The sequence below is a fragment of the Centroberyx affinis genome, unplaced genomic scaffold, assembly GCF_046629955.1.
Source record: "Centroberyx affinis isolate AG114_WGS23_722 - 3 ecotype Tasmania unplaced genomic scaffold, CSIRO-AGI_Caff_v1 ptg000087l_1, whole genome shotgun sequence".
Classification (NCBI taxonomy): Eukaryota; Metazoa; Chordata; class Actinopteri; order Beryciformes; family Berycidae; genus Centroberyx; species Centroberyx affinis.
This window is the reverse complement of record NW_027278795.1, coordinates 17,836-30,206: the sequence shown is the minus strand read 5'-3', so window position 1 is coordinate 30,206 and position 12,371 is coordinate 17,836.

Genomic DNA, 12,371 nt, shown 5'->3' with positions numbered 1-12,371 from the left:
CTCCTCTCCTCCCTTGCTCCTCCCTTCAAATAAGCCTATGTCCAAAACCTGATTTTGTTGTCATCTTTAGTTCTTACATTCCAGTCAAATGTATTCTAGCCATTCATTTAAAATAAATGCAGTATCTGTGGTATCTATTTAATAATTAGGTTGCTGGTGCTCCTTTGTCTTCTCTTCACACATCAGGCCTGATCAGTCCTCCATGCTCGCTGCTCAAGGCAGCTCAAGCCTTAATTGCTGGTGAGTTGTCAAGCATCTAGCTAGTGATGGTGTTCTTAAGCAGTCACTTTATAATTTGGTTTTGCATACATCAATTTTGGCCCAATATTGTTTTTGTTATTAGATTTACATCAGCTAAGGAACCAGTCCATTTTGGTCCTCCAATACACTTTTGGTACTGTATCAAAACTATTTTGTCATTAGCAAAATAGTGCATAAATTTGCTTTACCCAATGATACCTTGTTGCTGTCATTTCAGTGTTATACACTATTACTGGTTCACTAACCCCTATCTACAGTACATATTTCATATTTTCTTTTACTGGCCTACATCTTTCATTACAGGTCCTATCAGTATTGATAATCCATTAGGTTGCCAGCTTGTAATCTACTGATCACATTTTTGTTACTGGCCTACATCCACTACTAAAAGTCCATGATCAATTTGACAATACATTACTGGCTTGCATCTCAAGGTTCAACTGATCTACTCTGATGACTAATGCCCAAGTTATATATTTATTATGTATACTATGTCTTGATTCTCTTATCTCTTCTAGTTTTGGTAGCTTAACTTCACACGGCATAAGATAATAACTCGATTCTTTTTGGGGGGATCTTCAGAAATTAATTAATTCATAGGGTTTTATCCCCTACAATTGATTCTTGCGACAGCACGACGGGGTTAACGCCAAAGGTCCTGTCTTATATATTTTAATAAACATCATTAAAATGAAGCTGTCAGCACAAGTTCAAGCAGGAAGACAATTATTTTCACTTTCTCGCTCTGTCTCTTTACACACTCTCTGGCTCTCAATTATTGTCATTCAGTGAACACATTTGGTTGTCTGCTTGGGCTTTCTGTCAGCCAAAGATGGTATTTAAACTTACCTGCCTGTCTCCTTGCTATAATTTCAGGGTGTGCGCCTCGTCGCCCCTCCACCACCCCACCACCACCAGTGTTAAGGCCCCATCTACGGCTGCCCAGGGGGGAATCTTCAGAAATCAATTAATTTATATGGTTTTTATCTCCTATAATTATTTCTGCAAGGGGGTCCTAAATGGGTCTTCAGATGATGATGGAGCATTCAACAACTGCTGCATGTTGCCATGACACTTCACACCAGCCGAGGAAGAGAAGAAGGTGGCACACTCCACTGGAGGCAGTGTTGCCAAACTGAGTGATGCCTTGTATCCCGGCAGACAGTTCAGTGCACAAGGCTGTGCTGCTATGGGCCTCATCCTCAACAGAACAGATGAAATGGTGTAAAATGCTTGTCACCTTCACTACAATGGGTGATATCCCAAGTACTCTCCTATAGAGATTGTGAAGCCAGGATGCACGCAAAGGCACACTCCACCATTCTCCGTGACTGAGAGAGTCGGTAATTGAAAATCCTCTGCTCAGGTGTCACCCTGAATCAGTACTTGGAATGTACCATGGCTAACAGAACAATAGAGAATGTGCCTTTTTGGTTGCAGAATATGAAGCCACTGTGAGTTATGGCTTGGACGGTGAAATGTTTGCCATCGATTGCTCCAACGCAGTTTGGAAAATTCCACAACGCCTGGAATTCCTCAGCAATGGCCACTCCTCTCCCCCAGGAAATGGCATGTATTTCTCAACGAGACACGTCCACACAACCTCACATGCCTCTCTGATGATGCCCGCTGCAGTTGAGAATCCTGCTCTACAGCTGAAGGCAATAATTGTCCTGTATGAATCTCCAGTTGCTAGAAATCTGTGATTGAAAAGGTAGATATAGTTACAATGGACAGTACAAGAGCAACAGCCTGCATTATGTTGGTTTTTTGCAGGCTAGCATTTATAGCAACAGACAAGGCCTGTATCAGCATGTAGGCTTAACAGATTCAGACTGAATGGAATGCCAGATTGGTGGGAGTTATCTCTTCAGAAATAAAGGTAAACTATTTTGATGGTTTTCTGTGATTGACTCTGCTAGCACAAAATGACTGGACAAACTCTACACATTCAGTGCAAATAAATATGAAAAAGTATTTGCAATCAGCCTACTAATCAACCCTGGTCTGCAGCAGACATCAGTCAAAATAATCAATTATTAATTCAATATCACAAAATCAAGAGTAATGTGGAACTTTTATTTTTTGGACTTATGTTAAATTACTTGCATAAGATGTAACATAAGATGAACTTAAGGAGTAGCCTAGAACACAAAGTAACAAATGTCCAGATAAAAAGTAGTTAAACAAGACAGCAATATAGCTACACCTTGAACAGGGGTGTTACTTTTTGTACCCAACCTGATCTCTTTTTGGACAGTGATCTCTTTTTTAGGGATCTCCGACTCTCTAATAAAGTACTCTTTGGCTGTCCGTAGTTTTAAAAAGTTAACTTTAATTTAGCTAAATCATGTTGACCTTGCACAAGAAAAAACAACTGGTTGAGTGACTAACGGCTGCTTATCAGCTGATTCTGTGGTTGTCTGGCAACATCAGAAAACGAAAGAAATGCTGCAGGCTGCTTTGCTTTGTAGGCTTCAATGACAAGGCAGTACAGCAAGCCTTGCATTGTTCCGCCTTCAAAACATGTGCTGCGTGATCAGGCCCTAAGGAGAGCCGACAGCCGCCTGCCCATATCGGTGAGGCTCACCGCCGGCCTGGACAGAGCGCACGATGGAGTCCCTGATGATGAAGGCAGATGGGGCAGTTTTATTGGCCAAACCAACAATGCTGCTAAGTTAACTTTAGGGATACATACAGGAGGACCCCCCCTTTCCAGGATTGAAAGGGGGATGGAAATGTTGATGACAAAATGGACCATACTATACAAAATTATGACAAAATACACAGAATAAACAGTAAGGACACTTCGGTAAAACGTCTGGGTCTGATGTGGGACATCAGCACCAACTGGGTCATTGTTGTCATTGTCGTCATTGTCGTCAACCAGTTCATTAGAACAACACACCAGTGCAGGGACGTCAGCACTGACTTCATCACCATTGACAACAGCTACTACCAGAGGTGAGGAGGGAGGAAGAGTCAGGGACCACGCAGACACATGCATATAAACAACCCTGCAGTACAACGGAGAAGCATACAAACAGACACTAAAACCAAGCACACATGCACAGACACACAGACATTCAAACACACCCCATACACAACTACACACATACACAGAACACACACACAGACCCAAGCCTCACACTCACATGCATGAACAAGCACACACAGACATCCATGCCTGCATGCACAAGCACACAAACTGCTTCCAGGCGACATTTGCATGTGACTGGACCTGTGTGCAGAATTTTGTGCTCATTTATTCATGAGAGAGCAGCTTCGATAAGAATAATGAGAAGGAATATTGAGTCACTTGCAAACATATGCTCCTCCAAGATTTCTAATTTGGAAGGAGTATATGGCAGAAAGTATATTACAGAATGTTAGCGGATTGCCTAAAACCAGGACCCTTATGATTTGTGTTTTAGCACCTTAGCCACTGAGCCACTCAAATTATCTAAATATGTATGTTTTTTTCCCCACATGCTAGAGAAATGACGGTGCTTGCCCAAGTGAGTACCACCAAGGGTTACAGTAATAACCTCATGCCCCGATGAGCTGATTTAGCTGAGTATTTGCCTAAAAAAAACCTCATGATGATTCTGTGAAGTGTTTATCTACAGCAGGATGTATTCTGTTTATCACTATCGCCATTATTGATAGTAGGGCTAAAACTGGCATGGAGAGCTTGATGTATTTCTCATAGCAGCCAGCACAGATAGTTGTATTATGTAGTGTCACATTTCTTTAGCACCAACAGGACTCGATCTCACAACCTTTGTCGCAGTAGGCAGGTCATGAATCTGTTGAGCCAGCTGAGCAGAGCGGTTCTTTCACAGGATGACTCTATAGCAGTTTTCACACGCTGCTTAACCCCGGGTTAACGTCTTCCCTAACCCTTGGGTTAATGACGCATTTAACCCAAGGGTGAGGAATGTTTAACACTTATTGAAAACCGCTTTTAACCCTGGATTAAGAAAGCCCGCTCGGGAGCAGGGTTAGCACCGCTTTTGCTATCTCATGCTCCCCAAAAAGCGGGGCTAACAGGAAGCCGCGTAAAATGCTGCAGGGTTAGAATGTTATCTCGCGTGAAGTGTCACTATGTCACCTCATTTACACTGAGTGTTAACCGCGGGTTTATGATGTACTGTGTAAAATCTACAAAAACAAGTGTGAAATGTAGGATAAAATAACCCAGGGTATTGATAAACCAGGGTTAAGGTTAGAGTTATGAGTTTTCAAGAAATGTGTATATGTCACAACAAGAAGCACCACAAATATGTGGATATGAAAGTAACTTTACATCCTTGCTTAACACACTGCCTGAAACAGTTTTGCCATTGACAGTATGATGACAAATTAGTCAAATTAGTATGGAGATATAATAGGCACAGTACTATCAACAGAAGTATGTTAACAATCTGTTTATATCCGGTGAGCAATTTGAGGTGTCAAAAAACATTTGTAGATCAATTGTGTAAGAGGGTCTGTAGAAGAAAAGAATTGAAGAATTTTGTTTTTCAAAAAGACAAAAAACAAAACAAAAAACTACCAGGCATACTTTTATGGTCCTTGAGACAATTTTGAAGAGCAAGTGTAGATAGACATGTCCACAAAGGTTGGCGACTGAAGGCAAGGGCGGACTGGCCATCTGGAGTAGTGGGTGTATTCCTAGTGGGCCGATCAACCTGTGGGCCAGCAGTCTAGCAACACAAATACCAAGTTCATTTCAGTTCCGTTCATTTCAGGTCAGCTAAGTTCATCACATCTTATGAGTCCGTCTTTCTCCCGTCACCAACTTTACTTTGGTACATTCTGCCTTTCATACACTGAGCTGACAATGACAGACTGATTGCGCTGTGCATAAATTTGCAACCGAGTCGACCTGACAAAGGAACATTATGCTGCCTTCAGATGCTGTCAGAAAAAAGAGAATTACAAGTTGAGTGCGCATGAACATGATATAAACAAGGGGGTAAATATGACTGCGAAAGTCAGAGAGAGCATGGAAGTCAACAACTGATGGTAAAAGTTATGTTTTTTATTATATTTTGAATTTAAATATATTACCGCATATACGCATGCATATAATCCCAACTTAATTTGAAAGATTCTAAAAAAAATATGCAATATGTCTAATAATACTTTGTTCTACTTCTACATGCAGAGTGTCTCAGAGGTCAGAATAGAATATGCCCGAGTGCACAACAGTCAATCCAATAATGAACAGAGCGTGTGTCTATTGCTGCTAGCCAGCTAAATGCTTTTAGGTTGCTGTACTGGCACCTATATTAAATGTGTTAGTGAAACTGACGTTACATCACTGCTGAATAGAAATATATAGAAATACACAGAAATACTGAATATTTATTGCAGTTTGATTATTTTTTTTACTTACCTAAAGTCCATGCCCATTACACACAGCTTTCTAAATTTCAAAATTCAGCATTGTGACCTGAAGTAACTGTTGTGAGAGGCTTTAGAGCCTGAACAAGCAAGCAGTGGGATGAGAGGGATGTGTGTGTGTGTGTGTGTGTGTGTGCGTGTGTGTGTGTGTGTGTGTGTGTGTGTGTGTGTGTGTGTGCGCGCACGTGCGTGCGTGTGTGTGTGCATGCATGTAAGTGTGTGTGATTAGGCTACATTACATGGGAAGAAGTTCATGGGTGGCTTGATTCATCAGGCTGGACCCCAAATTACTAAGGTACGATGATGTTTTGGCAAGTCCTGGTACCTGTACAAAGTCCTTCACATATGAGAACACATTCTATCAAAAGGCAGATGATGGACCTTTGAAGAAATGTGTCAAAGCGACTGCGAAAACCTGTCTTTAAAATATTACAGGCACATATTGGAGTTTACTATTTACAGTGTTCTCTTTGGCAGCAGATTAAATTCTAAAAGAAATAAAGATCATATAGGGTTAATTTTATCACAATGCAATTTTTCTGGGGGTACATTTTTACTATCAGGGCTACTGACCACATAGTTCTGGTAATCTGCTCAAGACTGTGAGAGCTGTACTTTTAAAACATAAACCTGATGACATTAAAGCCATCATTCTGTTTCTCCATGAGCTCAGTTTTGGACGGACTTGTTTGGGGACCTGAGAGATGCTGGTCACTTTAATGGCAGCCAACAGCAACAACAGTGACTTCTGCAATTTAGTTTCAGTTCTGCAGAAAGACGACCTGGATGACCTCTGGAACTAGCATCAGGCCTCTAGACTTGCATCATGTCCTGGAGGAATTCCAATCAGCCTCTGCCTCATACCTCTCAAGTAATCCATTTTAATTTAGAATTGACTTTCATTTACAATTAGTGTAATTATTTCGGCATAATAATATCACTCATTCTGTGGTGAATGGGGGTGCGATGGCAGTATGAGAGGGACTGTACCAGAGGGGCTTCTTAAAGGAATAGTTCACCCAGTGAGGGTGATGTAGACCGATGAGTAGTAGTGTAAACATGGAAGTGAGGAAGGTTGTGTGTTCTCGTCAAGCAGAGCGTGAACACGCAATGGTCAAGTGTGAACATTAATTTTTTTTTTTTTTAACTTAAAAAAAAAAACAGCTGTAGTGAAGATTTGTGCTCAGTAATGGTGTAAATACAGGTCTTTTCCACTCACAGTGTGATTGTTTGGCTTCAGAAGACTTGGATTATGCTGCTCAAGCTGTATGGAGTAATTTTGTGGTTTCATTTTTGGCCTTTTTGGAACTCTAAACAAACAGTCCCCAATGACTTCAGTCATTCGGAGAAGGCTGCTACTGAGTTGTGCTGGCAACCTTCCTGTGTGTTATATGGACTAACAAACTTCATGTGTGTTTCAGCTGGCATGAGGGTGAGTAGATAATGATAGAATTTAAATTTTTGGGTAACTTTATAGAAGGGTACCATACACGTTAAATTTGTACTTTAAAATCCTGGTTCTTGTAATAATAGAGACAAAGAATGCATGTGTCAGTGTTTGTAACTGAACGCATGTTGAGGTTAAATGATCACTAATGTAGCTAGGTGAAAGCCCAGAGTGTGCCTTAAAAGTAATCAGTAAGATTGTAAAATCAATTCTAAAACGTATAGGGAGCCAATGGAGAGAGAATAAGATAGGTGTAATATGTTCTCTTTTTCTGGACCTCATGAGGAGTCTGGCTGCAGCGTTTTGGACAAGCTGTAATCAGTGAAGATTTTACTGGGTCAAGCAGGCGTAAAGAGAGTGAAGCGCAATGAAATGAAGACATGGATAACAATCTCCAGGTTCTTATGGGGCTAAAAATAAACTAATTGTAGAGAGTTTCCTAAGTTGTTGATTTGTTTTGTGATTTGTTATATTTTCTATTTTGTTCCTTCCAGTGGACAGATTTTCACAGTACAGTATGTGTTTTGTAAGCCATCACAACAGAAGCTGTTTGACCACATGGAATGTGGTCAAAATTCCCTCCAAGGTTTTGAATGGGCCATGTTTGAATAGAATGAGATTGGGGTCATTGTGAGACATTTTTAATGCAAACTTCATTATCTAATGTGTCTCACACTGCAGACTCCACAAGGTTGAGAAATAAACTTATATAATAAACACCTCTCTAGGAACATCAATATAAAAAATAGATTGCTAATTTATTCTGAGGTGTGTGAGAGAGCTTCACATACTCAGCTCAAAAAGTAAGCTTATTGCTAGTTTATAGGTAAAATGCAACCAGATTGTTGTGTTTGCTTCCCTGATGTTTGAATGTAAGTGAATGCACAATTTTAATTTCATGTACATCACCCTTGTGCTTGCTGCAGTAAGAATATATAAGCCTATGCTTTCAAACATTTGGGCATTTTGGTATTTGCTATTTTATGTAACTTGCTAGCAGTGCTACCATTCTCTTTTTAAGACTGTGATAAAAGATGATGATGGATTCTGTAAATTACTTGTTGCTGTAGCAGATGGCATGCTTTTTCATTAACAGCAATTCTGAGAATTCCCTGGCATCCTGATTAAATATTCATAATGAATTTTCATGACCAATAGAAATACAATTCATGTCTAATTGCACTAATGAGGGCCAGATAAGGCAAAGGCAAAGAGCGCCAAAGAGTGCTTATTGAATATTTACATCATCATGCATTTAAGTGATGTATTAAAATATGACAAGGGCATCAACTGCTGTACACATCTTCATCAACATCTGTGTCTGCCTGATTACCCCACTAAGCTACTTTAAGGTTGGCGACTGGCTGAATTTTAAAGTACTTTTGTTTTATAAAATATACAAAAACAATGATCATCGACTATACATAGTTTTTATACTAGCTGTACTAAATTAACTAAAAAAAAACAAACCAATGACCATTTTCTGAAAATGACATTCCCTGTATGCAGAACACTTTTCTTCAGCTTAACAAAAACAGCTGATAGTTCACAGAGGCTTTGTTGATATCTTGTGTCATTTCTTTTATTTCTTTTACTTTTTATTTATTTGACATGAAAATATTCGAAGGGGCATACATTGGGGCTTATTCATAAAACTTACCAGCAGGTTTAACGTGTCATTAGGGGCAGATGCTGTCACGATAGGGTGTTTTATTATTTATAAATGTGAAATACCGGCTAGTTATTAGTGTTAACATTTTCGCCATACTCCCACCCCTTTTGATCATTTGCATATTGTGAAAGCAATTCATAGAAGCACACCGTAGCGCAAAAAATGCCACCTACTCTAGTTAGACGGTATTTGTAGAAGTTAATGTTAACTAATGAAAATAAATTAAAATTCTTAAGAAATCAATAAAGTTACATTGAGTCCCAAGGAATTAATTATCATTGGAAACACATGAAAATGTTTAATAAATATGACGAACACACTGGCTTTGCAATTATTAATTACCACTCTGATTGTTCTGATTGATATAAAAGTCAATTTCCAACTGATATGATTCGATTTATCATGACCAACACTGCAATTGCAGCAGCAGGAGTGCATGAGGAGAAGGGTGGTTTTCTCTGTTGTTCAGACACATCTATGTGGTCCATTGCACACACAGGCGTGGACAAGGTGTTAAATATGTAAAAGTTAATTAACATGATGGTTTTGATTGGCTGTCACTCGGGCTACAGCTGCGGATAACACAGCAGCAATGTGACTCGTGACTAGTTTTAGGAATGAGCCCCAAACTACTAAATCATTCATCAGAAGAAAAAAAGTGTTCTAAATGATGTGCAAATTTGTGCATTTTTTCTGGCCTAAATAAATAAAAGTCATGATACTAAAAGGGTTTGTATTTGTGTCCATATTTAACATTTTCTACTTACCTGGGGTGCCTTGCCTTAAAGAGTAATTGTGTGTTCATGTGCTGGTGGTTAAGGACCAACATCCGGGACTTCCAAGTCGGAAAATCAAACCCGGAAGACAAACAAATACAGACATCCTGCAGCTATTTTTTTGTCTTGTTGTGAAGATTAAAGGTCACAATTACGTCATAACTCGGAAACTCGGGTAACAACATTTTCTCTGAGTTTCTGAGAGGGTTTGCAGGGTGTTCCAATATGTCCAATTTTGCACTCAGTTTGGACACTGGGCTCAGGCTGGCTGGATTCAAATCTGCCCAGAAACTTTGTCGCATGTCATCTCCCTTTCTCTCCCAAGTTAGCTGTCACAATTACGTCATAACTCGGAAACTCGGACTCTTATAACCTACTGTAAATAAATATGCCCCCAGTATAGGCATGAGTACATCTGAGTCTTATAGCCTACTGTGCTCAGGGCAGATAGGACAAGACTGCCTACACATCGGAGGAAAAGCAAGGTGAAGGTGTTTATTTCTGCCTAAAACAAGTTAAATAAAACAAGCAAATAGTAAACATGTTGTCCCCCACCAGTGATCTAGTTCCACCCTTGGGTCAGTCAGTGATTGCTGAGTGTACTTGAAATATGGGTGAAACTGTATAAGCATTTCCATATGGGACAATGAAAGGACAGATTGACCATATATTTCTGTTGCCTACTCTCCTCAGAATTAGGCTTACAAGTTATATCTTGAAATGTAGTAACTGTAATTGTCCTGTTTTTACTCAATACAATACAAAATATAAGAACTACAATACGCAATAAATACAATCCGTACATTACACAATGTACACTACAATACAATTTATAATACAGTATACAATATAACATACAACACCAAGAGCGTGAGTGTTATGAATAATATAATTATATGCTAAATGATAAGTGATATATGGTATTGCACAGTAGGTAAGTGGTAATATGATCTAAGTAGTCAACACTGACGGCACAGTAGAAGTGCAGTGATGAGTGCAATAACAGTCCAACAGTCCAACAACTGTACAATAACTACAGGGTCTTGTGGTTAGAGGTTTGCACAAAATTCTCCATTGACTCTCACTTCACATTCACATCAACCCAGTCTGATGTCTCCAAGTGTGTAGCATGTGTAGACTATTATGTTACCTATGATAACTTTAACTGTATTGCTTTACCACTGAGTCCCCATTCATTGTCCCCCACATTGTATGATAACTTTAACTGTATGACCTGCTTTACCACTGAGTCCCCATTCATTGTCAATGCCGCCCCCTAGTGGCACAAAGTCAACATTACAGTGTGACTAACTAATGAACGAACAAACAAACTAATGGACGGAGACCGATCCATAGTCCTTCCTTTGGTGGGGGACAACTAACTATGTAGCCAGCTAACGTTAGCTAGCACACAAGCCGTGACCAAAGAATATGTAGCTGGCTATGTCTAACTGGTCTCTATGGCCATGACCATACCAGCTAACGTTAGTAACTACTAGCTAACAGCTAACTTGTTTACATGGTCAGCAAACTGTTACACCTGAGCACTTGTCTCTTTCTATTTAACAGGAAAGTTAATAAATTGTGAATGAAATACCTACAAATAAAAAACATTTGTGTTAGCTAACTTACCTCTGTCTTTGACAATGCAGCTCTGCCTGTCACGGTCCCGCTTGATATTTCAAATTGGCCTGCCTCCTCTTTTTTTGATTGATGGCCTGATTGAACCAATCATAACATTTTCAATACTCATACTGAAGAAAAGACACCACTCACCAAGTATAGCAGATAGGAGTTTTGCTTATTGAAACATCTTTGTTTCAATATTGAAACAAAGATGTTTCATAGTACTAAATACCAGTTTACAACTCAAATACAGTGTTTTAGTTACTCTTTTAATAGTGAGTGAATTAGAGTGAGTGACTTTGATCTGGATGTCATTTTTTTCTTGAGATGAATCCCTTTATCTCTGCTAAAAATCTTCTTTTTTTTTTACATGTACTTTAGACCATCACTTCAATGTTTTGACAGGGTTGTTTTAAATAGGATAATTTCAAGTCGGTGAAGCATTTGTTGGATGGAGCTACATGGAAGTATAGGAGATCTCTGTCATCCCTTGTGCATTGCATGCTGTCAGGTTTCTGTGTGTCATAAGATAAGTGAGATTTAAAGATTCTGTCAGTCTCACATATCACTGATTGTAATGGGTTTCTCTGATAATCCATACAAGGTTATGTATTGGAACCCTTCTCATGGAAGCAAATAACTTTTTCAGCCAGTTCTCACACATGCTGTAGACACATGCCAGACGAGGATCTGTTAGTTAAGTCAGTCTTAATCAGCTATCTGTTCGATTGTATGAGTACTGGCATCTATGACACACAATTAAATTGCACAAAACTGAGAAAATGAGTTTCTAATGTGAATCCATTATAGCTTACTGTTTTTGTGGCTGTTGTTGGAATGGGAGATTGGAAGGATTGTAAGAGAGGGGACTTAGTTCTGTCCAATCAATATGTTACAGAGATCAGATCAGACCATTACCTTACACATGCAATGGCACAGCTGCCATCATGTTGTCTACAGGATACGGTGGCAATGCTATCTCTAGCCTACTATCCCTACCCTGTCCATTTAATCCCACAATCTGGAGGACATGGCCGCTGCCACCATAGCAGACATGAAAACATCCTGACAGGTGGAAAAGAGCTCTAAGGGGACCCTTCATGTTCAATAGCAAGGCTCTCATGGAAGACTGGTCTCTTGGGAAACATTTGGAGAGTATGCCTGGGAATTCGTAATA